We start from the raw sequence: 26,400 nt of genomic DNA, 5'->3' as shown, positions 1-26,400 counted from the left end.
CATGCTGGCTTCTGACTTGTTTTGAACCAAATTGCCTTTTTGCTTCCTACAGATTGTTACTCTGCTTGTCGTGGTGATCACAGAGGCCACCCTACACGCTCATGGCAGTTAGTGAGGGTGTCTGGTAAGGCTTAGAAAACAATGCCTCCTTGGAGGAAGTATGTCGCTGGAATCAGACTTTAAGAGTACAAAGCCCCAACTACTGCTAGTTTGCTTTTTCTGCTTTGCACTTATGGTTCATCATGTGAACCGGAAGCTTTTGAAACAACCACCATGCTTCTACCAACTACCTCTGTTCTACCAGGATGGACTCATAATCCCAAACAAACCTTTTCCTCTATAAGTCACCTTACGCCTAGTGCCTTTTCACAGCAACAGAAACGCCACTAATATATTATCTTCTCAGAAATCTTCCAAGCACACACACAAACACACACACACACACACACACACACACACACACACACACAAAAGTGTAATGTGAAGCTCTCTTAAACCATTCATCTGTATTTGCCTGTACACCCATGCCTTGATAGAATGATTGTCTGCTCATTTATGTTTGCTTTTAGTGCTGGCTATTTAATCCAAGGCATTGAGTATGTCAGGGAAGTACAGTTATTAAATGTTACAAAAGATATATCATTATGCTTGTAGGCTTTGATCGACTCACCCATATATATGAGTTTGATCTGCACTTGGTAGAAATACTGTGAAGACTTCCCGACTCCACTGTTTTGATCACCATTGCTTTTCTCCAACGTGTATTAAAGGATCACATTAGGAAAGCTGAAAACTACTGCTTTAGAATGTCTTCACTCCTGTCAGGATGGTACAGTGACAGAATAAATCTTCTAGAAAGGGAAAGGTTAGGAATGCTTTAAGGTTTCACACTAGAGAACTCTGAGGGAGGGAATCCTGGGGTGAGCTAGTTTTAAGGAGAAATGCTAATGAATTTCTTGAGAATGGGATCCTTGGGAACACCTAATTTGAAGAACTATAACATTGAAAAAAAAGGTGTGGATTGGAAGTAGAAGTCTTAAAGTATTTCTACCTAAGTGGGTGATCAAAATCCAACAGGTAAGTTAAGAAAAATTCAACAGTCATCCATGTCTAGAAAGGGGAGCTAGATAAAAATCACAGTGAAGGGAAATGGGTGCAGGCTCTAAGGGAACACTGGGCCTTCCCAGAGCTGTGGGTCAGTCAAGCAAGACTACTGCGTTGTAGCACTCCCTTGTTCTCACCTATAGACCCATGTAATAGGTTCATAATCTTAGTGCAGTTTCAGAGAGCTTGTTAGATCAGTGTGTAGGTAATTGGAGATAAAAAAGGCCTCCTCTAGTAGCATGGCTGACGTCATTCTTCAGAACAGATGTGGCTCCAGCTGTAGTTGAAACTATTCTCTACTCTTGTTTTTTTAGCAGCTTGCTTAGTGCAGCAACCTCTAGGAGTTGAAGAAGTCTGCCCCCCGCCCCCCAAGATGGAAGAGCCAAAGATTCCAAAGCCAAGACTAGTAGTCCTGGCTTCTGTTTCTGAACCTGAAAGCACAGCTTTTCAACACATTTATATCCTGCTGATTGCTTGGCTTACCATGCATGGGACACTTGGAAAGAAAATATGATTTGTTTTGTTGTTGTTGTTTTTACTGCATCAATAACGAAGTCTGACTTTTTAGCACTGTAGAGGTTTCTGGGCAGACAGACTAAGAAGACCCTCCAATGGAGTGGATTTCAGAAGTCTTTTCTCAAATGAGCCTAAAACTCCAGGAGGATTTGGGCCTGAGCATGCAGAGGTCACCATGTCAGCTGCCGTGTTTCCGGTAACTAGCATGTCAGTTAATCCAGCAGATCATATTAACTAGCAAGAGTTTTTGGTGTTATTTGTTTGCCTTGCCCTATTAAATAAATTTAGTGATCTTGGCCTTTCATGGCTTGTATAAGACCCGGTAAAAGATTATAGGCAGCCCATTCAAATGCCACAAACAATTGGCTCCCTTAGGCAACTAGCATGAAAGTATACAAATTCATCAAGGCCTGGCTCAGAAGGCACAATTTGTGTTTAAACCCTGCCTATCTCATTCCTTTGTGCCCTTAAAATGTTTACTTCTGTTATGCTTCTAATGGGATCATGTTCTGAGCCACTCAAAGGCAAAGTGAGTGGCATTCTGATTCTACCTGGCTTAGGGACAAAGAGATTCTTCATACATACTTTCTGTTTGGATAGATTATTACATAGCTTAATTATTTCATTAATACAATGTTCCTCCCCTCACACTGATTCTATATAATTTTTCATTGTGACTTTGTACACATTTCCTGAGATCAAGGTCTATACAGTTGATTTCTTTGGAGGGAGTCAACTAGCCCTCCCCCGGTTTTTAATACTGTTAGGCTATTAGTATTTTTAGTACTGTTAGGCAGTCCTTGGAACTCTGTCTTCATGCTTACGAGGTGATGCCCTTGTGCATACTGAAAATTTCTCCTTTACTAAAACCATCATTAGTCCATTGGGTCTGGGGCCGTTCTCATCCAGTGTGCTCTCATTAAATATTGCTTTTTTATGTATTCATTTCCTAACCATGTAGATTTGGACGTATGGGTTAGGACTTTACATTTAAATTAAGTTTAAATTAACTTCTCTCTTGATAGCTCTGATTGATATTTACTAATTTGTGTGGTGATCTTCATCTCACAAGGTTTTTTTTCACCCCCTTTGGTGATTTTTTTTTTTTTTTTGCCACCAAAGAGGGTATTCTGTTCCAAGCATGTTTAAGAAATAACTCTGCTACACACACACACACACACACACACACACACACATCTTTCTTACTTCCTGATCTCAAATCTCTCAGACACAGCCTGAGAAGCTAGAGTAAATAAAATATAATTAACCCCCAATTTGAGATTTTTGGAAATTTCTGGGAACCAATACATCTAGGATTGTTCTTTTCCAGGATTTCTCTAACCACTAATCGACAGCAGACCTAGCCATTAGGCAATTTTTTGTCTCCCTTTTTGCTAACATCAGCTCCTTTATTTGGTGGGGCAGGGTTCTCCTTGCCCAACACTTTACAGTTTAATGAATTTACATGCATCATCATTGTCACGGGTGTGTAACCCTTCTGTCCCCGTGACACAACACCTGAGTTAAGGAGCTTAAAGAAGGTTTATTTTGGCTCACAGCTAGACTCAATATATGGCCCACTTTAGCTCATAGCAAGGCATTAAGGCCAGGGACATTTGGTAGGGTAATGTCACTTACCTCATAGTGACCACAAAGCAAGAAAAGAGTGTATAGCAGGAACAGTGGGGCTGCCTCTATTTAAAAGATATGGGTTGCACAGGTGAAAGGCATCTCTTGCAGGAGGACCTAACTGAGGACTGCCTGGGAGACCAAGGATTGCTGGAGTAGACAATGCCAGCCAATCAGGAACTGCTATAAAAGAGATGCTTTCTTGGGACCGATGGGTAGAAGGTATTAAAAGAACTTTCAGCAGTGTTCAGATGAGCTTGTTGGGGCATTTCTCACCAGCTCCCAGAGTCTGTGTTGTCGACTCTGCACCACATCACCTCCAACTCTCAAGGGCAGGTAGGGTCGGGCAGCAAATAGTCCAGAGCACAGGCCACAAAAGAGGGTAAGACTGAGATACCAATATACCTTTGAAAGGAACAGTCTAATGACATCACTCCCTACAACTGTGTCATCTATTAAAGTTCCTATGGTTTTTTCCTAATAGTGATCAAATGTTAACATGTTAGTTTTTGAGAGGCATCTAAGATCAAATCTATTATTCAATGATTCGAAGAATATAATATAGTTTTACATATAATCATTTTATGTCAAAGTGTACTCATTATCTAACTTTGAATGATATTGTTATTTCCTAAACATACTGAAAAATGCTCACATAGGGTGTTAAAATGATGTTCTAGCCTTCTCAGACTGTTGCATTGAAGAACTACTAAGTCAAATATTTATGTGGCCCAGATCCATTTTTTTCTCATGTTCCTCATCCTCTTCCTTCTTTTATATATGTTCCTCTAGGCTTATTTCATGTCTGTGTGTCATGAATAATATTCACATCTACCTTCATTTTTCCAACCTATTTTTCTGTGCTCCTATCTCTGCCATGGCCTTTCCTTATCATATTCTGCTTATCTGTCCAGACCCAAATGAAATTCACACACACGCGCACGCACACACACACACACACACACACACACACACACACACACACACACACCCTTTTCTCACCTCCCCAAGCCAAATAGGTCACTCTGCCCTCAAAACTGCCGCGATACTGTATCTATACTTATGTCTGGATATTTATCTCTAATTTGCATGAAAACAACAAGCTTCATTATTTTTCATCTCCAATTGTACATTCAGCAGTTAATCTCTCAAGTGTTGGCTAACTCACCTGCCAAGTGGCATGCTCTGGAGCAGTTATGAACTTTGTTCTATATAAGCCCGATAGGGGATGTTTCATATAGCTACTTAGCCTGTATCCTAACCAATGTGCATGTGGCTTTTCAAAAAGGGTTAATTCACACTAACACATGAAAACACATTAGTTAAAGGCCAAAAACACAATAGATAATCGAGTCCCCAAAATAGAGTCCACTTTGTAGGTAGACGTTCGAAGGGACTGAAAATACCACCTTTGTAGTCTTTTTATACTTTCTTGCTTGTGCCTCACTATGAACTTAGGGAGTAGGAGTTAGTTTTTCCTCATTGCCATAGAAGCCAGGTCTCCAACAAGTAACTTGCTAAGGAGAACATGCAAATCTTCAGCTTTCCTGGTTACCCTGGAGGGGAGGGACACAACAACCTGTGGCTGAATGAGGCAGCTTCTAAAGGTTCTCCTGATGCAGAGGCCCAACTTCTAATTAAAAATCTAAGCCCTGTCGGAAACAAGGTAAAACGTTTGTGCAGACATAAATACTCCTACTATTACTCACCCTAGCTAGCTCTTTCCTCCTCATCAGCCTAAAGTCAACTTGGAGTAGCCAGGCAGCCTCTTACTATGTCCCAGACTTTGTCACTTAAGACACATTTGGGTCAGATTACATGGCTCGGGTAGAATACTTGTATCCTTTTTCATGCCCCATGACAAACACATGGGACTTCTTCTGTATTTTCACAAATGGAGAGACTAAGACACACAGAGGTCAGGCAACTTGCTCATAGTGCATACTCAACAAGTGAGATCATTTCAGTTAAGTCTTCCGTGTCTTAGCTGGCAGTTCTGAAGTTTCTGATTAAATCTCAGTCACTGGGGTCTGAGCCGTCCTAATCCAACCCCCAAATTTGGAATGTTCCCAAATCAGATTTTTGAGGCCCTTCTGGATTCTAGATTTATTGATTAGGATTTTCTAACAGGTGAATAACAAACTCCAAATAATCTGAAACATGTTTGTGCCTATCTATTTTGAATAAAGGATAGTCAGCTATATTTTGACTGTTTTGAATAGTAGGTGGAGGCAACGATTAAATTCTTCTAACTCTAATTTCACTCTTTCACCTTCCCTCCTGAACTCCCTGTCGCAGACTGCACTTGGGCTAACCCACACAAGGTTGTTGATAGTGTGGCCTGCCTCTGTGCCAAGGGTTTTTGTCCATGCTTTCTTCGCCCTTGGCCTCTAACTACCATGTGAACGTCATCTACACCAATAGTAACAAGTGCCTACAGCTCCAACCACTGAGAGAAGTCCAGTGCTGTCCCTCTCCCCTCCTATCTCGTATCCACATCAGCATCTCCATTTGATGGATAGAGAGCCGGGGATGCAAAACACTGAAGTAACTTTTCCAGGTCCCACAGCTAACACGCATCAGCTGGGATTGGCAATGACCCAGTGTGGCCTCAGAAATTTTCCCTCTCAAGCACCACAATACTCTGCTTCCCTCATTCCATGGGGAGGGTTCTGTTTCGTTCACCCGACGGATGAGTGTACTCATGACCCCTGAGTATTTGAACTGCTTAGTCTCAGCTCATAAGCTGTTAATTCGCTAGTTTGCCTTTGGCCTTCACAGATTCCTGGGTACTGATTTCTCTCTGGAAATCTGCTGGAATTTGGGACTGGGACAGCTGCCTGAACCTCTCACTCTTGCCCAGCCTAAGCTTTCTGGGAACCTGCTTTGCTGGCCCCCTGGATATCAGGCCACCACCCTCCAGGCCTCCCTAATGACCTCCCCACCCTGTATATGCAGCCTGTTTCTGGAGGAGCTGTACTCAGGCCCAACCCCAAAAGCCTGTTGTGACATCCCGAAAGAATCTGACAGAGGCCGCTGGGTGTTTGTTGGCCCTGTCTACAGACTTGAAGGCTGAGAGGTCTAGAAGAAAGAGACAGCTGAGTCCCTACATAACAAATATGCACATGCTGTGCAAGTCACGCAGCCTCCTTGAAGTTTATCAGCTGCATAAACAGGGGCACTGATACACATCTCATGGTGGCATTAGAGGACCTGCATATCACATGTCACATGTCACATGTGAGCTTGGGCATAATTTAGGGAAGATCTTTCTCTGACATGTACATGGTCTAAAGCCTGGCGTTTGATACTAAAAAAAAAATCAGTTTGAAAGGAGAGAAACATTGCGCTTTGCCTTTTGTTGAAATAACTTATAGAAAATATCCTTCACAGGGAATGTCCTAAGCCGGAGTCACCTCTCCTCCTCCTCCTTCCTCCTTTTTAAATGAAAAATAACAAATCCATCAGTTGTCATTTTTATGCTCAAACTTTTAAAGGTATAATCTGAAGAGCGTTAGCACTAAAGTCATACACCAAAGTATTGCAATAAGATTCCTTAAAAAAGAAAATCTTTTTGGATGTACTTTTCCAAGATTCTACATGTCAGTTTGATTCTTTGAGAAAAATCTCAGTGACAGGCTACAGTTGATTTCAAACTCAGAATTATCCTACCTCAGTTCTAACAATTTTACTGAGAAAACTGACCTTCAGATTTGGTACCCATGGGGTCTACATGTAAAGAGAGAATTAGCATCATCAGGTTGAAGACTATATCTCTAAATTTCAAATGGCTGTCCCATTCCGTGCTAGTTGTGTAACCTAAGAAAAGGTTTTTATCCTCTCTGGGCTTTTGTGTGTAGAAGCAGGAATAATACTTCTGCCCTGTAGAAGTATTGTGAAGTCTTCACAGATGTGCCATCTGTGCAGAGGCTGAACCATAACAAAATCTCAGCCAATATGATTCTTTTCATCTGTCTTAGTCACGGTTTCTATTCCTGCACAAAACATCATGACCAAGAAGCAAGTAGGAGAGGTAGAGGTTTATTCAGCTTACACTTCCACATTGCTGTTCATCACGAAAGGAAGTCAGAACTGGAACTCAAGCAGGTCAGGAAGCAGGAGCTGATGCAGGGGCCATGGAGGGATGTTACTTACTGGCTTGCTTCCCCTGGCTTGCTCAGCTTGCTTTCTTATAGAACCCAGAATTACCAGTTCAGGGATAGCACCGCCCACATTGAGCCTCCAAACGTTGATCACTAATGGAAAAAGATGCTTTATAGCTGGATCTCATAGAGGAATTTCCTCAAAGAAAGCTCCTTTCTCTGTGATAACTCCAGCTTATGTCAAGTTGATACATAAAACCAGCCAGTACACCATCCCTCTACTACACTCTGTGCTGATACTAACAAGAAGAAGAACAAAAAGAATAGAGGGGCATTAGGATGCAGTTCAGTAGTTGGGTACTTGCCCAGCATATAAGAGGCCCTACATTCAGTCCCTAGTATGGTGAGGGGGCAGCCTAATTTCAGGTATGGTGTATTAACACACAGTAATTTCAGGCTTCAGGGAACTTATAAGAGCAGAGAAAGGCTCTTTCCAGACAATAGCACTGGAGAGTTGGGTTAATCCTGCCATCAGCAAACCTCTGGGGCAGTTCATTATCTAAAGTCCTGGAGATAGCAAACTGAATTGTACAGTGTCTTGAATTTTGCACCAGAGATTCTCCAGTCCAGATATAAAGTTGACATTCTTGGCACTATCACATTTTTATATCCCATCTTAATAGCAGAAAGGAAGATTGATCAGCCAAAGGTCAAACATGCTTCCTTAACCTCATAAAAGTGCTCTCCAGAATGTGATGCTAGCTCTGCTTTTACAATGGAAACCCGGTCCTCAAGGGATGTTGAGGGCTTTCCAAGGCTCACGAAGATGGGCCTACCTCTCTAACTTTAGAGCTTACCGTTATCTGAGTACATACAATTCCTTAAGGCTTGTATGTCTTTAACTGTGACCCCAGAGAATGTCTGCCTTATTTCCTGGGTAGCCCATGGATATGACAACTAGTATACTGTAAAGGAACAACTATTTCCCGAGGTGGGATATACCGTTCACTGTGGCCATAGGGGAAAACATTAGCACAAAAGAGTCCCAAGCGAGGATGTTGCACAAATGAGCATTTCAGTTCTAAATAAGGACCATATTTCCAGGAGTGCTGTAGAGTGACCTGGACTTTCTTCAGGAAATAAGGACATTGATACAGCTCATTCATCCCTTGAGCAGCAATTTAGCTCTTAGCACCTGGACCTCCCTGTGCATGGCTTCTGCCAACTCAGTGAGGGCTCCTCATCCCTGTCTCTTACGGCAGACACACTGTGGCCACCATTTCTGCTTCAGATGCAGTGAGTTCTGAAGTTTCTGTGAGGTCACCAGCGCCCAGGGGCTTGACCTGAATCTAGTTTAATCAATTTTATCACAGCCCCTGGGGCTAGGGTGGGTATGGAGGGAGAGCCGATTTCCTGAATTCTGGCTCAGACTGCTTTAACATCTGTTGAAAACAAGGGAGTTTACCACACAACCCTCTCACAATGAAGTATTTGATTAATACTTGGCTCCCTAAAGAAACCTTTATAAAGAAAAATGCCATTAAAAATTCTTTTGCTTTTTTTTCTTTCTCTTCATCATTAAGACAGTGTATGTGCAAGGCCAGCCACAGACAGAGTGCTCAATGCCTGGTTCTCCCTGCAGATTATTGTTCCACTATCAGGTGTGAGAACAAAGACAATGCCCTCTCTCTGTGTCTCTGTGTCTCTGTGTCTCTCTTTCTCTCTCTCTCTCTCTGTCTCTCTCTGTCTTTCTGTGTCTCTCTGTGTCTCTGTGTCTCTCTGTCTCTCTTTCTCTTTTTCTCTCTTTGTCTCTCTCTCTGTCTCTCTCTGTCTGTCTCTCTGTCTTTCTGTCTCTCTGTCTCTCTCTCTCTCTCTCTCTCTCTCTCTCTCTCTCTGTCTGTCTGTCTCTCTCTCTCTCTCTCTCTCTCTCTGTCTGTCTCTCCTCCAGTATGACTTCTACACTGTCTTGGTGGAGGCTGAACAGGGACCAAGGCAAATGGCCAACAAGGTCCATAGCAGCATGGCAGTGTTGGTAACAATGTCCTGAACAGAAGGACTTTTACTAGGTAAACTAATGAAATGTTATTGGGTAAACAGAGGCTTAAAGGCAGCTTTTGTGAAGGCTAAAGTCATCTTTTAAGTTTTAAATTACTGTGTTTAAGAGATCTATAAATCAAAAGCCTCTAACATGTAAACCCTACTTGCCCAAAGACAGTTAACTCCCTGGAATGCTGGGGGCTGTTCATGTAAGATAACAAGCCAAGTGTTTCCACTTCTATAAACAAGGTTGGTTGTACCAACTGCACAGGATGTGCTTGATAGCAAGTAGGCAGGTGGTGTATAGGCAGGAAGTACATCAGGATGTATGCTTGTCCTAGATTGGATATTGGCAGGAAGTATGCAGCCTTGTGGGGTTTGCCTTTAAGAGCACCTGACTAATGTAATTCTTAGTGACCCTCTGTGAATCCCCAGTATAGACCTGGTTGGGAGCCATCTTCCTGACTAGCTTTGCTACTAAAGCTTCTGAGTGTTAATAAAGCTTGCTTCAAATTTGGCTCAGAAATTACTGTAGTTGTCTTATCCTCACCTGGGAAGATTAAGTTTCTATTTACAGGAATCTCCTTTGATCTGCCCTCAAAGGTCAGCTAACTTCAGCAAGGTCATCGGGAACTGGGTCAATCTGAACAACTTGTACCAGTTCAAAGACCCACCCTGCTGACATAAAAAAAGTTGATTTTCTCACTGTTTGCTCTTCTCTCTGACCCTTAAGGCAACCTTGGCAGTTTGATCCCCCAATAAACCTTTCTTTCTGTTCCTAGAGCACTCAGTTTGCTGGTTCACTCTACTCTTGCTTTTGAGGGCATAGTAAAACCACCAAACTAGACTGGTCCATGGATGGGCGAAGGTTTTATGCTAGATATGTAGAGAATAGCCAGGGGCATGTGGGGTAATCAAAGCTGTTATGGCAGTCTGATCTCTCAGGAGCAGAAAGAAAAAGGAAACAGGTGACTGGGGCCTGCAAACTGGAAGAGCCTAGGCATTTAAGCTAGCAGGGGAGTGGGCTTGCAGGATACACAAGGCTGGTAGCTTTAGTACATCTGGATAGAAGATGCCTCAGTAGACAGAGGTATGGGGAGATAGGGAAGTGGCTGTCTTGGGAGATAAGAGACCCATTTCACAGGTTCCTGGGGAATGCTGACCTGTAGTCTCCACTCCCTACCTTCACCCCCCAGTACTTTCAAGAGAGAATCTGTGTTGAGTTGTTTTGTCCGTGTTCATCCCCTTCCATGGTTTAAGCCACTGGAGGCAGTTTCAGAGAAGATACGTCTATAGAAGGTCAAGTAAAAAAAGCCGTCGGCAGCTGGGAAACAACATTCTTCGTGGCTAAAGCATGGGCCAGCTCCTCATATGTCTACTTGTAAAAAGGGACAGAGCCACTCTCCCTTAGATGCCATTGGCTAAACTGAGCCATATCTCCTTATCTATGGCTTTGTTTTCAGTGAGCAAGGGCCAAATAAAGACTAAAAATACTAAACAGAAACTTTCAGAAGCAAATAACTCATAAGCTTTAATTATAATGAATTCTGAGCAGGATCATGAAATTTGTCCTAGCAGAATGCGAACCATTTCTTTGTTCAGCATTGTCTTAGTCAGGGTCTCTATTCCTGCACAAATATCATGACCAAGAAGCAAGTTGGGCAGGGGAAAGGGGTTTATTCAGCTTACACTTCCATGTTGCTGTTCACCACCAAAGGAAGTCAGCACTGGAACTCAAGCAGGTCAGGAAGCAGGAGCTGATGCAGAGGCCATGGAGGGATGTCACTTACTGGCTTGCTTCCTCTGACTTGCTCAGCCTGCTTTCTTATATAACCCAGGTCTACCAGCCCAGGGTTGGCACCACTCACAATGGGCTGGGCCCTCCCCCTTGATCACTAGTTGAGAAAATGCCTTATAGCTGAGGCATCTCCTCAACTGAAGCTCCTTTCTCTGTTATAACTCCAGCTTGTGCCAAGTTGACACAAAACCAGCCAGTACACGCATATTTCCATCAATTGTACAGCCATGAGCACCCATCCTTTGATTATGACTATCAGATAGTAGCCACAATATTGAAGGCCTATGTAAAAGAACCACTCCTTTTACTTAATGTTCCAGAGTAGCAAGGCTGGGAATTTGACTATGTCAAAAAGATGCCATAAAGTGTCATGTTGGTTTTTTTTTTTTTTTTTTTTTTTTTTACCATTTTAAAATTGTGTTTCGCTTTACTTTCTGGACCTCTGTGTGAAACCCAAAAGACGTTTTACAGAGATGTATGTACCCTATATCTACTGGAATGCAGTTTAGTGCTTCTGGACATAAACAGTATTTCTTACAAGTCAAAGACTTTGCCACTTGGAAGTTATGTTTTTAAATTTTTTTAAGAGCACATAAGGCTCTTCAGAAAAACTGCCACCAGCACCCACTTTCTGTATTAGGACACTGTAACCTAATCACCAAATGTGGATTATTCATTCTTACATCAACCATAAATGCTTGATTTTCTTCTTGAATATTTCCTTTCTGTCTAATGATAGAAATTTTATTTTTCATGTTGGAGACCTCAAGATTTTACATAAATTCCTAATTGCTTCATTATCAAGAACATCCTTTATTAAGTTCATTTGTATCACACTTTGGTTGTTAGATAAGAGACTTAAGAGATCCTGACAGCAACCAAGGGTTAAACCACAGTTTTCCAATCCTAGCCTCCAAATGTGCCAGTTTGGATTTCTTAAAGCGTCACACAGAAGACTCAGACCAGCATCATTCAAGATGTTGTGCCCAAGGTCTAGGTTCCACATGTTTGAGTTGTTCACAAGAACAGAAGCCAGATCCCCACAAGTCTTACTCGTGAGAACACAGCCCATCAGTGCCACCACCCGAAGATTGCAGTTTGGCTGCTGAAGGGAATAACATAGAAGCCTCATTCCATTATCTGCTAGCTTGTTAAATCCCAGGTCCAGATGTATCAGGTTCTTGTTGTTCAGAAGAGAGGTGGAAAGATACTACCAATTGGAGTGAAATAGCAACACCTAAACACAAGGCTCTGTAGAGTACACTGTGGATGCTTCAAGGTATAGCTGAGCAACTCTATCCCATCATCTTCCAAGATGTTGTCTGATGAGCATAAATGTGTCAGTCTCTTGGTTTTGGTGCGAGCTGAGGAAAGAACTTCACAGCCAGCTTTTGTGAGGCCACAGCTTGCTAAGGCCAGTCTCTCTAGAGGACAGTTTGGATTTTCTAAGACTTCACACAATGGCTTTACTCCATTATTTGATAAGTTGTTGGTGGACAGATTCAGAACTACCAGGTTCCTGTTGCTATGGGGTGCCTCTGATAGATTTTGACAACGGGCTACATTCAGGTTGCAGGATTCCAGCCTCAGCACCTGTACTTTTACATCCCTGGTATTTCAAAGCTTCACATTAGGTCATCAGTCCATTGTCTTCTATGTCAGTATCTTTCGAGTCAAGATGTGTCACTGTATTGTTGGAAGCCAAGAAACTATAATCCTGAGAGCTATCCAGGAAAAATGACAGTTCTGAACATTAGTTTTTGTATGTTACACATTGGGTGACTTAATTCTTCATTCAAATTTTTCATTAGTGATTTATCAAGCCTGCTTTCATGCAGATACATTTCTATCAGGGATTCATTAGTATGAAGCACAGAAAACAGATCTTGCCAGTAGTGAATGATTTGAACAGCAGCGTCCTCAAGGCAAATTTCTGTTGCAGGGTCCAACATATTTCTCAAGTTTTCCCTTGCTGTCAGTCTCATAGTCTGTAGAGAGTGGCAGCGCTTAAGACAGAATGAATATATAAGCAATGGGGTTCTTCATCAACCCGCACCATAATCATTGAATGTGCTCTCCAGTTGTTGTACTCTGTCTTTATTCAGTAAACTGAACAAAAATCATTCCATGTGTTCCAAATGAGGGTCATGAAAATGGTTGTTTTCAAGCAACAGATACAAGTTGTCAAAAGGTTTGAAGGGAGAGTCTTTTTCTTCTGGATTTTCTCTCAGCAAATAAAATGAGCTGCAAAAAAACTCCTGAACATGGAGGTGAGTGAACGTGTGGCAGTTTTCATACTCTGTGTCCCGCTGAAGAATCTTTGCATTCAGGAAAAGTGAGATGATTTGGCTGATGAGCTCGTGCTTGCAGAGATTTTGCTGCTGGAGCGGCCTTCACCAGTGGCCTGCCGTAGGCTCTGTAGTAGTGTTTCGTAGAGCAGCTTTACAGAGCTCCCAGCTATGCGTGGACATAAGCAGATATAGTATGTGACCAGAGCTGTGCCAGCATGGCAGGTCGCTTCAACACTGCCACCTTTCTCCACTTGCTCCTTCCGAAATGTATGGATCATCTGGCACACATGGCACACATGACACACATGGCACATGTTGAAAAGCCTGTCATTCATTCTTATTGAACAAACTGCATCCATAGCCCATGTCTTATCTGTTAACAGATGGAGAATACAGTCCATGCTTGAATTCTTAGACAGTCCTGGCAGCTTTACCTGATGAGGTTTTTGCAGCAAAGGCACTAGTTGCTTTCAAGCTGTGGATCTTCTAGTTACTAATAAGTCTGACTCAGGAAGCATCACTGTCCTCAGCAAACTACTAATGAGAAAAGACACTGGGTGTTTCTGGGTCCAATCTTTACACAGTGCAAACTCTGGCTCTTCAAAGGACAAATCCATTTCATTAAAACTATCGATTATCAAAAGGAGACTGCTGGGATTGGACAGGATCTGTTCAATGGGCCCCTGCTTTAATGTTAACTAACCAATGCTTTAATGTTAACTGAGAAAAGGAGAAAAGGAGATTTTCTCCTTCACATAGTTAATTTCTCTCCCACTGTGGTGATAAAAAAATGGGTAAATTGCTGAAAGAGATTGCCATCTGCCCATTCTAAGATTGCCTTTTTCAACAACGTTGTCTTCCAATTTCAGCAGCTCCATGAAGGACTACTGTTGGTGGAGTCTTGGAAGTTTGGATACCCACATCAAATATATGCTCCAACAGGTTTTGTCCTTTGTGAGTAATTACACAATTGAAAGTTGCAGATTCTCCAAGCAAAGATGTCTTGTCCCAAATAATAAAAAAAATTTCCATTAATACAGGGTTGTTGTCTATTCTATCATCAAAGTCTTCATCCTCAGACATCATTTCCTCTTTAGAAACGTTGTCTTCCTTCTCATTATCCTCTGTCTTCATGGTATCTGTTGTTCCTCTGGTCTGGGTCAATGTTAGTGATGAAAGTTAAGTCCTTGAATTGAGAAAAGAGTTGAACAATGAAAGGAACACCTGCCTAGAAAGCCTCCTCTAGAGTGTTTTTAAAAGGTATCATCTCAAAACAGATGAGAAGTCTAAGCCAATAAGGTATTAGAGTGGGGAGACTATATTGACATAACTTTTTATATGTTCTAATTCTATTTTGTTATTATTTGTTACTAAACTTGTTTCAAACATAGTTTACAAATTAAACATTGCCATGGGCGTGCATATATAGCAAAACTTAGTGGAATAGAGTTCCATTCTATTCTCATATTTTCTGTTTCCAGTATCTACAGCAAATCTGAAAATATTTTCATAGAATAAAAGGGGGATTATATAGGAAAATATACACTCTTCCTCCAGAGAAACTTTAAACTTGAGAGCAGTTTCTGGGGATGTAAAACTGACTCACTACGAGGAGAAATTAAAAAGAACTTTCATAGCATAATTTATAGTACTAATTGTCTAACTACCTTCAGAGGGCAGTTAGAAGACTGGTCATGTCTACTCCACTGTGAGTGCCCACAGATGTTGGTCTTAGTGAAGAAACCACAGACCCGGAGAAGAGAATATCTTAGGGAATCTGCCTCATCCACCTTAGTGTTTGAAATAGCTAAGGAAAGATTCTTTATGACCTATGTCTTCACTAGATGACCTCCAGTCACTTGTGACCTTTCTATCCAGAACTGAGTTCCCTGTGGCAGGGTCTGTACTTGGTAAGCACACTCACCACCATGTTTGACTGGACCTGGGAAGACCTTTGACTCACACTGGTCTTCCCAGAGTCCCTTTGGTGAGGAAGTCAAACAGAGCAGATAGAAGATCTCTCCTGTGCTTGGCCTGATAAAATATGGACCTGGAAGCTGTAGAGGCTTGAGTTCTTCCTCTATTACCTCCTAGCTCATAAAGCCAGCCTGAGGAGAGAAGGAGACCAGGACATCCCATAAACAAGCAGTGAGAAAATGAGGCACAGCATTGCCGGTTTTCTGTAGGGTTCTCTTCTCTAGTTCCCCTGTCCCCTCCCCCATGGAGCTCACTTGTGAGCTTGGAGGTCCTAAGTCATCCCTGCATTTTATGATGGGTTAGTTTACTTACTTACATAACTGCCTTTGGTCTGCTTCTGTTACCTTTAACCAACAGACTCTGAGACCATTCACATCTGCCTTTCTAAGCCTGTTTCTTTAGCTGTAAGTCAAAATTACAATGCAGAAATAGGATTATTAAAAAATAAATAAAAGACTTACAAACTGATATGAAAACAACAATTAAATCAGGGCAAAGAGACATACCATGGATGAAGCAAAATGGCATAGAAGAAAATTTGTTCTGAGTTTTCAAAATACTGATTAAAAAAAAAAAAAAACAACAGAGAAGCTCGTGGGTGTTGACCAGTGTATATGATGTGATAAGGAATACTCTATTTCTTTTCTACATGTATCGAAAGTGATAAAGTAAGAATAGAACTATGGAAAGATATATTTTAAATAACTCAAGGCTCCTCTGCTGGGGTGCTGGGTGGACAAAATGTGAGGCACTAGACTGCATTTACGATGTACCACTGCTGTCTGGTGCTGGATTGGGGAGTCAAGGGCTGTCACACCTTCAGGGGATGTGGGAGGCCAAAGCTGGGGTTCCCTGACTCCCAGGCATCCAGTGATGGAAAAAAAACAGAGAGGAATCAGGAATAGAGGATCGGGTGTCCCTGGGTCTGTGATGAGGAACCTGGTGGGGGCGCTTCCAAACTTCTGGACATCTAGACACAGCTGGGTCACAGGGAGTTGGAAATGGAGTTGGGGGACCTCAGCCCAGGGAGAATGAGCCTGGAGCCAGGGGAATGAGGAACTCCAGCTTAGCTCATTTGTGATTGTCAGCAGTTGTCTGGGAGTACAGAGAGGAGAGGACTTGGGCTGCCGGCTCTGTGAGTGCAAATCTTCTCCACGCTCCCCACAGAGGTTTTTGATGGAAGCGATGGTCCTTGGTGCCAAACTGTTTATCAACTTTTCATCATGGAAAATGAGTGCATACCAGCTCCTCAGGGTTCACCAGAGATTAAATACCTTTTCCAGGTATGGCCAGGAAGGGAAGTTTATTGGCTAAAATCCCAAGACTTCTAGATATCTCATTAGCACAGAGAACTTTGTTTTGGGCTATGTGTCCACAAATCACGTTTCCTATGTGAGAAGTGTGGCACATGTTCCAGGCCAGGAATGTAGTAGGAGCAGGGAGCTGTCTACCATCTCCCATGGGTGCTTGGGTGCTGAGGACTCTGGACCTGCTCAACTACACCATGTTCCCGGCACAATCCACTGTCCTACAATTATGTTTCCAATGCTGGACAAAGATTCATAAATCTGATTTCAAGTCTAACCCTCTAGGATAGACTTAAAAACCAATCTTGTTTCTCTGGAAGCATGTCTTGAGATACCTTGCAGTATTCAACTCAATTGATGCTTTATAAATGGCGGGAAAAGGAGGAGAGAAGAGGAGGTATTGCCCAAGTGGTACTAATTATCAGGCCAATAGGAGGAAAATAGTGCTGATAATCTAATGTACATTATGGTGTTATAACTAATAATATATGCATAAATTAAAACAGATGCAAGGATTTTAAATGCTCCCACAAAACTGAAATAATAAACATGCTACTTAGCTTTATTTCATTATTCTTTATTGTATAAACTGAAATATCATATTGCACCATCTAAATTTGTATAATTATTGTCAATTAAAGGAAAAATAATATTTAAATATATTTTAAAAACTTTAAATAACATGTATTATCTCCAGTGAGTCATGGATTTAAAGGCAGCTGGGCTGAGTGGTTCTGGCTTGTGCTTCTCATGAAGCTAACAGCCAAGATATTTTCATCTGAAGACTTAATTGTAACTGGATGGTCTGCTCCCAATAGTTTCCAACTGCTAATACTCAGGTGCGGCTCAATGGCAGAGTTCCTGTTCTCCCCACATAAACTTCTGCGTGATGGCTTGAGTACCTTCCCAACACAGGATCTGGTTTTGGCTGGAAAACAGCCTAAAACGTGTGCCACATGGATGGCAACCTTCTGAAAGCATAACCTCAGAAGCCACGGTAAGTCACTGCCCTCACATTTTATACATTATTGTTCTGACCCATGTTCAAAGGTTGAAGATAAAGCTTGACGTTATAGAAGGGGAGAATTGCAAGGCTATTCGAGGAGACCACTCTTAATTACATGGAAAAACTTTCTGTTCTATGAGTTACACAGCCTCCACTTTCAAGGCAGAAGCTTCTCAGATGTCTTGGGTCAAGATACCACAGCCACTAATTCTTTGAACTCTGGAATCTTCCACCTTGACCCAGGTCTTTATTCACTTGATTTCACACACCTGGCGATTTCCATTGCTTCTAAAGCAGTGGTTCTCAGTCTTTTTAAGGCTGCAACCCTTTAGTGCAACTCTTCATGTTGTGATGACCCCCAACTCTAAAGTTAATGTTGTTGCTACCTAATAAGTGTAATTTTGCTATTGTTAAGAATTGTAATGTAAATAGTTTTGGACATAGAGGTTTGCCCAAGGGATTGTGACCCACAGGTTGAGAACTACCAAATCTAAAGTGTTTATGGTTGTGATGGTTTGCATATGCTTGGCCCGGGGAGTGGCACTATTAGAAGGTGTGGCCCTGTTGGAGGAAGTGTGTCACTCTGGGGATGGGCTTGGAGACACTCCTCCTAGCTACCTGAGGATGCTTAGTTAGTCCCTGGCTTCCTTTGGATGAAGATGTAGAACTCTCAGCTCCTTCTACACCATGCCTGTGTGGATGCTGCCATGCTTCTGCCTTGATACTGGACTGAACCTCTGAACCTGTAAGCCAGCCTCAATTAAATGTTTTTATTTATAAGACTTGCCTTGGTCATGGTGTCTGTTCACAGCAATAAAACCCTAGTTAAGACAATGGTTATACTCCCTATCTGAAAACCCTCAAAAGGCTTCCTGGTTTCTCAGTGCAACACCAAGATCACCTTTTCATCAGCCTCCCCATCATCTCAGTCCACAGCAGATTCTGTCAGATGCTCTTGATCTTAGGTGTGCCTGGGACACTCATTGTAGCTATGTAAAGGTGTGCTTGTGATTTGTGTGTCTTTCCCACTGCCGTTGGCTCTACTGAGACTGCATTTAGTTTGATTCAGCTGGGTCCCCTTCAGTATTCAGCAATACTGAGCACACGGTAGCTACTCAATTCCTTAGAATGAGCCAAAACAATGAAGCCCAGGCAGACCATCTTATAACCGAAGGTGTGTGAGCATACCTTCTCTCTGTCTTTTTTCCCTCTGCCTCCTTCACAGGTGTGTTTCGGGGGGGTTGGGGTGCGGGCTGGGGAGCTCATAGATCAGATCATAGAGACTATGATTTGTTGGATCCTGTACTGCTGCGACATCTTGAAGATTCTGTCCTGTTACACTGTGCTTACCACTCCCTACCAAGCACACTCTGCCCCACTGGGCACCTCTTCTAGCCCATTTCCTTTGACTAGAAGAGCATCTGAAAAGTATCCAACACAAAGAGAAACTGTTGGAGTCTCTGAGAGCCACTGCCTGGGACTGCAGGGGAATCTCCAGTGGCTTCTTTAAGACACTTATAAGGAGAATTCTTTCTCAAAATACAAACCTACAGTGCTTTTAAAAACACTTTGAAAACAGTGTGCTCCTAGCGGCCACTTTTGATAGGCCTAAGGACTTTTACAAACCTCAAAAATCCGTATTCAGCCTGTCCCCCATAGGAAGCAAGTTTGATACGCAGTAACTTTAAAGACAGACCCTCTTTGAGTTTTGCTGTGCTCTGTAACTGAAACCCTCTGCAGGCCCTATGCAAGAGGTTCAAAATGGAGATTACAACGTGATGTATAGTGCTCATTACCTTAGAGGCCACATGCTTCTCATAGTGAGCTGTCCCAGATAACCACAGAACTTCCAGTAGTCGCCTCCAGGAAGCTTGTTGCAAGTCTGTCTTCCTTATTTACACTCTTTCCCATGGTTTCTTCTCTTCACAGTATATCATGCTGTGGGTTACTGCACATCCTTACATACTTAAGTCCTCAGGTATGCAATCATCTCTCGCACACACATGACCCATGGTGCACCTGGGAAACTGCCCAGGTGTACTGCTTAGCATATGGCCAGCAATGAGGAAGAGCATCCATCTGTTGAAGTGTTTTTCTGTTGCTTTGCCTTTCTTTTACTTCCTTTTCTTTCCTTTCCTTTCCTTTTCTTCTTACTCATACATCTCCCTTTCAGTTTCTAATTAAATGTAGAATGTTATCACAAGGTACATATAGGGTTTCTGTTTCAGTGGGAAGAATAGGTTTAGAAGTAGATGGAGCAGGAAGATTTCCCAAGAAGTCTGAAATAAATTCTCTGAAGACTGTTTATGATTTGTTCAGCAGCCTGAGGTACCGTATACCACAATTTATTCTCTCTTTAAACATAATAAAGAATCCCTTTTTACATAGACAAGAGAACTGGGGTCCAAAGAGATTCCACCAGTCTCTATGAACACATAGCTCACTGTTTCTCTAGCCATATCTAAGAGCTTAATGCTATAAAACAGACGCTAGTAAAAGATGCTAGTGGAGTGAAGAGGAAAGAGAGATTCCCTTGCTGCTAGTTAGATCAGGCAAGAACCTGGAGCTATGGTAAGACACTCTTTTTAACCCACTCTGCTTTGTGCACAAAAGAAATATCTCCAGTTTATGCATAAACATCAAAGTCTGCTCAGTGCTGGTAGTGCTTACTTACTAAATTACTCCAATTCAAAGCTCCACAGAGACGGGCTCCTGTTAATCTGCCTCCTATGACATCTGTTCCACTGTTCAACTCATACTGCCCACAGGGCAGGAAGTTCTGAACAATTGACACAGTCACTAAAAGATAGTGTTTTTGTTGAGCCACAGGATATGTCTCTGTGGTTTCCACCTACTGCTCCTGTGTTCTGGGGGCATCATCAGACTGATGGGTTCCATGGTCATAGAAGCCTCATGATGTGCAAAGACACCCTCGTCCCTGAATGGTTGTCTTCAGCTAGACACTCCCATTCTTTCTCCTGGCATGAAAATGCAGTAGGACAAGGAAGAAAGTATACTGAGTCTAGAAACAGACTAATGAATCCTGCTTAACAAACAGCTTAATGATTCAGAGCTTGCAAATATTTGAATAACATAACTCACCTCATGGAGTGTTGCTTTTCTTGTTTGTCTAATAAAGGTAGCTGCAGAGGTGAGTTATGTTAATGCATGTAGAGGTATGATCAGCATGCCTGAAAAATTGTGAACATATAGAAGATGTTGTATTTCTGATACAAAAGTCCTGAGCAACAAACTTCTTTCTTCTTCAGGAACAAGCAGGGAACTCATTGGAAAGACCACAGGTTGGGATGAACAATTTTTTGAGGGGCTCAGACATTTACAGATGACTGAAATCCCTCAGAGGCATTCAAATTTCCTGCTTAGAACAGAGATGCCTAAACTTTAGTCATGTACCAGACTGACCTGGAGATCTTGCTAGAGCAGAATGCTTGGCCTAAAGTTCAGGAAGTTGGGATGGTCCTTGGAGTGTGCCTACCGTGTCTCAGGAGGAGAATGATATCCCTGCATCACTCTTAAGAGACGTGATTCTGAAACTAAAGCAGTACTTATGTAATAACAACTTTCACAGGCAGCAGCTTTATGCCATCAAACATAAAGTACATACAATTCTGACATTTCTTCAAAGTGGCCATGTAATTGGGTCTTATTTGTTTATTGCAGAAGTCTTACTATATAGTATTGGCTGCACATGAACTTGCTCTGACTCCACCTCCCACGTGCTGGAATAACAGGCTCAGGACTACTTGGGAGATAAAGATACCAACACTACAAGTTCATCAACTGTCCTTTTGATAGTAACAGATTTAGAGAGGGCATCAGGCTCTGATGACATGAGGTCTATACCCTCTGTTGCAAAGTTTTTTTAAACCAAAGCTCAGGGAGGACATGTCTTACAGAGATCACAACTATAATGAGTAGTAGAATTTGTTTTCAAATCAAGATCCGCCTAACCCCGAAGTCTTCACTTCACTCCAGCCAGTATGGATAACATTCCAGCTATGTGCAACCTAACTGGAAGCCAGGCAGGAACTTGCCTCATTTTCACTCTGTCCCATCCTGATTGGTTTGACTTCTCCAGGTAACTGTAATCATTTCAACACTGGCTTTTGTGGGAAATCAAAGGAGAGCATCGGGAGATGAAGTTAGAGCAGCCATTTCTTCATTTTTCTTTAGCTCATGTTTTCCTTTCACTTTAGAGGATGGAAAGAAACTGAGCCTCTGCAAACGGGGAACCAGCCTGTCAGCTGCACGGGCCTTGGCTTTCGGTGTTCATTAGGGCTGGGCGAGCACCTGGGCTGAGAAAAGTAAACTTGTCTCAGTTCTTTAGTCTCGGACTCCCTTCTAGAATGGAGCCCCAGAGCAGCTGCCAGGCAGTAATGCGGCCAATTATTTCTGTCCTCAGTTACTAGGTAATAAATCCAGTCCTGGCACCAAGTCGATGGTTTGGCGTGGGAGAAAGCTTGGTTTTAGGATCAACTGCAGCTCCTCACTGCGGGAGTGTGGCTAGGAATCTCAGACCTGGAAAAGAGAGGGTTGCTATAGGAGTTCATCGTGGCCCTGTCAGCTACCACCTGTGTGCGGCAGCCAGGTTCTTGCTGTACTCTTCAGAAGAAGATGGATGTGCAATCCACTACCTACGCTAAGTGGCACTGCATTTGGGAAGAGCTTAGGTTTCTGGGAGAGGCCACTGAGGACATTTATGTTTACACACTTATATGGACAGCACACAGTCAAGCCTGGCTTTTTCCAGGTCTCAGTCTTTGCAAATGGCATCCGGTCTCCCTTTCCAGAACGTTCCGCTTTGGTTATTTGCATCCCTGGGACACCTGTACTCTTCAGTACCCCCAAATCACCTCTTGCCCCACATCCCATTTAAAATTCCTCTTTTGTTCCCTGAGACACCTTCCTATTTCTATCTTCTTTAGCCCCAAATGAAACATGTCATTTATCTTAGTATTTAGGGGACAATGTGTGTGTATGTGTAAAACCATCATGTGTTCTAAGTAACATCTGAGCACCCTTCTAAGCAAGCACCTGGCAGCCTGCTGTGCCCATTGCACTGCCCTGGGAGTGTGAGGCTTGGCATCACAATTCACATTGTCAGTTGTTTGTGTGATAACTCAGGTTTTGAAACTCAAGAAACTAAAGCGAAGTGAGTCAACTGAGTGTTTTGTAGAGCTGAGAAGCTTCTTATTCATTAGTCTACCTTTCTAATCTTCAGCAGTGATTATTGCATGCTAAATTAGATTTTTTTTAAAAAAAATGAAAAAGTCAAGCGAAGTAGAGAAAAAGAATCCTTGTTTTGAACTCAGTAGGAAGGATGAGGAGCAGAAAGTGAACAGTTAGAAGCTAAGGTAGTAAGTTTACTGATTTAAAACAGAGAGAACGGCTACATCATGACGCATACATGACAAGATGTAACCTAGGCATAGGCAGGGCTGAGCGGCATGGAGGCAAGCCAGCAGCTTACAGACAAGTGTTTGCTGGACATGGTGGGAGTGAACATGTGCCTGTCTCCAGTGTATCAGGACTCAATTCCCATCCCTATGCCCCCTCCCCCACTGACTATCTCCTTTGTCCTAACAGGGAGATGATTGGCTTCTTCCTGGCCAAATTCATATGTCTCTCTGTCATCTGGATCCTAATTTCTGAGTTTTCAGTACTGGGCTGCTTAAAGTCAGTATTAAGTTACTGGTTAATGAGTGAGTTCTCAGGATTTAAAGGCACAGTATGACAGAGGTGACAGGTGACAGAAGTAGATTCCTTCAAAGTTGAAGAGGAAGGAATGATGAAACTTAGGGGGAATGAAGAAAGTGGGCACTTTGACACTGAACAATGCCTTGACCTAGAAATGAAGACAAAGCTACATTAAAATGCAGTAAAAGTAAAAATGTTTACTAACCTCACAACCCTAGCAAACATAGTAAGACGTTTATATAACTGTTTCTCGGTAAACAGATATCAAGGGTATGATTTTATAATTCTCTCAAAGTTTATAATTCATAGTTGAGTTGTCTACCCCAGGCTAGTGTCTTTACTAATATATGAACAACAGAAGATGCCTTGGTCAAGAAGGTAAAAAAACAATTCAGCATTTGAAATCAAACAGATTCAGCTTCAGTTGCCTCTTTCTGTGGGACTTTAGACAACCCAATTTTTCTGAGCTTCAGATGTCCTTTATATAAAACAGACTAAGACTTCAATTTTACTAAGGTAATTACATTGTGTTTCTATTATCATATGACTGCCTGAAAAATAAAAACCCAATTTGAAACAATAACAATAGAATCCAGTGGGCTATCTGGATCAGCTGAACAATACTTGAAGTTATGTCAGCTGGACTGGAATCATCTGAAGTATTAATTGAGATTATCGTCCAAGACAGTTTTTACCAGTGATATTCTCTGGCTCTCTTTAGCACTTCCAGTTTACAAATCTTGCACATGGAATTACCACATGGCAATAACATCTCGCAGTCCAACGCTAGAAGTCCAAGATGAAACACCCCAAGGGTTAGCATGTTAGAACAATTCTAAGGACTCCCACAAAGTCCAAAATATCCAGATGTTCAAGTCTTTCTATAAAATGATGTAGTATTTTCTTAGTAACCTATAGAGTCTCTCCTATAGACTTAAAATTATTGTAGATTACCTATATTAACTAAAAATGTTCTATATAAATAGTTGCAAAGCACTATTAAATGAGGATAACAAGATAAACTTGCGAAAATTTAGTATGTATGCAATTGACAAGACAATTTTCTACATGACTGGTTGAAACTTTGGATAAGGGAGCAGAAACAGAACCTAAATGAAACAAAACAAACAAAAAATAATAGACAGAGCAAGCTGCAAAGCTTTCTGCCATGGTGGTTCTATATCATGCTTGTTGCCACGTGCCACAGGTCAAGAAAGGCATAGAAACTACCCTAGGTTCCAAGGAAAGATTCACTGGCTTTACCTTGTGAGGTGCGGAACAGTAACATACACTGAAGGGCAAAGGAATTGGAGGCAAACATCACCAACTCCAAAACACACGCCATGAGAGAGATACACAACATCACCAACTCAAAACACATATTTAAGGTACAGTTTTGGGAAATCAGAGCTGGGGGAAGTGAGGTTTTAAAGATGTTAAAGGTAGCTCCCTCTTATTCTGTAGCTGGGAAACTGGAGCTCAAAAGAGAGAAGTACTGACCCCATGGCGATCAGCTGGCTTCATCCTAGGGTCTTGGTGCAGTGGGTTCCTACTGTGTGCTCATGAAGAATGGGTTTTCTTCTTTTGTTTGCTTTCTTAGAGTATATCCATTAAAGTAGACCATATACAGGTGTGGAAGGAAGAGTTCCAGCTCTTGTACACTATGATTTTAGGCAAGTTGTTTAACTTTTATGGCCTTCAATTTGTTTGTTTAAAAAATGTATAAATTTCGGGTTTTCTAGGGTATCATGAGTGTAGAGGTCATTAAAGTCAACTAGCAGACATGAGTCACGTGTTCAAGTTAGTGTGTGGGATTCACTTATTTCTTATTAAGATGTATATCAACCCTATAAAATGAACATTGGTGTTTCTTCCTGGGCTGATAAACTGAGCTTCAAAAAAATTAAGCTGTTTTTCCAGAATTGAAAAAAAAATTGTTTCTATCAGACAAGCACATTCCCACCCATGACCTCATGACTCTTCCTCCCTATGTGAATTCTTTGAGGTCTAATTTGAAAAGCAGGGCAGAGAATTTGTATAATAACAAGTTGCTTGCTGAGAGATTTTTTCCAGGAATGGGGGGAAATCATCAAATTTGGTCGACCTGGATACCTAGCAGTTTGTTGACTTCTCAAAGTTTGTGAGTTTCATTAATCTTAATAGTACTTGAGAGAGGAGAAAACATGGTAATGCTATCATAAAAATGAGATAATCAAGGTTACCTTCAGCAAAATCAACATGGTTCCATTTCACACTCTGCCGTGAGTATTCCCATTGTAGTATTTACTAGTAGGGAGGTGAAAGAAGAAATATTACAGAGATCCCAGAAGATAGTGAATCTTGTATCTCTTCAGGCTAATGCCATTATGACTTTTTGTAAAGCCAACTGTAACTCATCTATCTATCTATCTATCTATCTATCTATCTATCTATCTATCTGTCTGTCTGTCTGTCTATCTGATTGTGACATCACTAAAATTACATAATCAATAGTAGATAATCAGAACGAGTGTACGACAAAAGCATGCAGGAAAAGAAGGAAACCAGCTCTCCAATTACCAGATTTTGAGAAGACCCCAAAGGAGTTTCCCCTCCTCTGTTTACCAGACAGGAGAAAAAAAATGTACCACTTGCTTTACCCACTAGTTCACTCTCTTTCATTTTAATGCCTGTTTTTCTTCAGATACTCAGTGGTAGCAGTCATCAGAAGAGAGCAATTCTTGTTGTCATGTGGCACATGGGGTTTGTTGTTATTTTTTGTTTGTTTTTGGTTTTTTTAGAAAAGTTATTTGGGAAATGTGCTAAGATCCCAAGAGGCAGAGAATGACCTGAAATGAAATGATTGGTTGTTTTGCTTTGTGATTTGTTTGTTTCTTTGTTTGGCTAATTGCTCTCTTCTCAAACTTTCCTACCA

General features: G+C 41.8%; 1 pseudogene across 1 annotated transcript; it reads right to left on the bottom strand.

Moving 5' to 3' along the window:
• Positions 1 to 11,789: 11,789 nt before the first annotated feature.
• On the bottom strand, positions 11,790 to 14,612 carry LOC308423958 (NACHT, LRR and PYD domains-containing protein 14-like; annotated as a pseudogene). Its single transcript has one exon. The product of its transcript is annotated as an NACHT, LRR and PYD domains-containing protein 14-like (transcript).
• Positions 14,613 to 26,400: the final 11,788 nt, after the last annotated feature.

The sequence above is a fragment of the Micromys minutus genome (assembly GCF_963924665.1).
Source record: "Micromys minutus genome assembly, chromosome: 9".
Lineage (NCBI taxonomy): Eukaryota > Metazoa > Chordata > Mammalia > Rodentia > Muridae > Micromys > Micromys minutus.
The sequence above is the reverse complement of the archived record's forward strand: the minus strand, read 5'-3'. Positions and strand labels throughout refer to the sequence as shown.